Source organism: Carlito syrichta, unplaced genomic scaffold (assembly GCF_000164805.1).
Source record: "Carlito syrichta isolate Samal-C Ts95f unplaced genomic scaffold, Tarsius_syrichta-2.0.1 Scaffold302327, whole genome shotgun sequence".
In the NCBI taxonomy this organism is placed as follows: domain Eukaryota; kingdom Metazoa; phylum Chordata; class Mammalia; order Primates; family Tarsiidae; genus Carlito; species Carlito syrichta.
Genome location: NW_007246423.1, coordinates 337,500 through 339,352, shown reverse-complemented (window position 1 = coordinate 339,352; position 1,853 = coordinate 337,500).

Here is a 1,853-nt window from a genome sequence, read left to right as displayed (position 1 = left end):
CCAAACCTGAATTATTCAAATGGTAATGATTAACTCATCATTCTTTTTCATTCTACTCAAAGATAATTGAAATCATTGTAGTAATGAGCATGGAGAACAAATGCCTGCATTATGTTCCCTGAGTCAAGACCCCACTGCTTTCAAAAAGATCAGTTCATGGCTGTAGTGGACTTGGTAATTTCCTAGGTGGTAATGCACTTCCCGTGAAATGAGCAAACGGATAGTTTTTAACTCACATCAATTTCCATAATTATTTTATGTAACCCTGCATGGAAAATGAATGGACAATTGGAGCGATGTTGTATTGCCCTGAAACACACAGAACTAGCATATGTAAATCTGCCTTTTAATCAGTGTTATGTCCCTGAAAAAGAGAATGAGGCAAATGTCATAAAGGTTAAAAGAGATCATTATATTCACTAATGTTTCCATTAATTGCTAAAAGCCAGATTAATTCTACAGGGTTCTGTTTTAAACTAATATGAAAATGAAAAGGGACTAAAACGAGCACCGATGCCAGATTGAAGCTATAAAATGTAATGGGAGCTAGCATGAGGGGTTTTTTGAGAATATTGCCAATTTGTCCATCCTCCAAGACACCTCTCCACCTCAGGCCTCTCTCCTCATTTTTGTGACTCCCACACTGGTCCAGCCCTCCAGATAAACTTGGCTGGCCTAGCAGAAATATCACATAAGGATTATTGCACTCAAGAGACAAGAACAGCCCCTATTAAAAAGATTAAATCAAGATTCTTTAACCTGCCACTTCAGGCCTTTCAACAATGCCCCTGCCCTTATCCAACCACTTTCCTCCAAGGTGACCCTGCTGAACGAGTAGAATCTGTTTCTGCAGTCTGCACATTCTGAGCCTTGGACATCTTTTCTAGTTTGGTACATGCTCTTTACCTACCAGCATGTTGATATATATTCTGTCCAATCTTGTCACACCCATCTTTATAATGTTGCCTAACTACAGTTCTCTATGATTGTACATGTGACTGTATTGCAAACCAGATAATGCAATGAAATTTACTTCTTTTGAATTTTCCTCATTGTCGAGGACTCTATGTATCCGCACTAACGCTTATTAAGGCTATAAAACAATGGAATTTGGATAAAGTTGGTAGGAATAAAAAGTGAACCTTGGTAAATAAAATAGCAGTGATAGGAAATATATTAATATGGCAGCAAGGGGCTCTCCAAAAATTTGGAGAAAAAGACAAAACATGAGGGCTAATTAAGTCTGTACACTTAGTGGTAAAATCTCCAGCCACCTTTTCTAGTCCAGGTAGAAAACTGGAGTTTTGTTTTTTTTTTTCCTAGAGAAAGTGAATGTTCAGAAATGGATATTTGAGGTTTCCCAATGAAACTGCCAACTTGTCATTCTGTCAACCTATGGTAAAGCCTACTGGTGACAAGCACCACCCATGCACACAGAACTTACAATCTGCTCTTCAGTATCTTTTTTTAAAATTAAATGAACATGTAAGCATCAATACGTATTTGAGGAAAGCCTTCAACATGAAATACAAAGACCAAAACAAGCAAATAAACAGGAGAAAAGAAATTTAGAGGAAACAGAGCCCATATAAGAAACAGAAGAAAAATTCAAAAAGCAACTATAGTAATTTTTTAAGTTAATAGAAGTTGTTGCAACTAGGAAACAAAAAACAAGAGTTTTTGAAATTTAAAAGGATAGCAATTTTGTTAATTAACAGAAAATTTAAAAGATAAATGCTTTCTTAGAAAGTATAATAGACCGGGCTTGGTGGCTCAGCCTGTAATCCCAGCACTTTGGGAGGCCGAGGTGAGTGGATTGCCTGAGCCCGTGGGTTTGAGACCAGCCCAGGCAA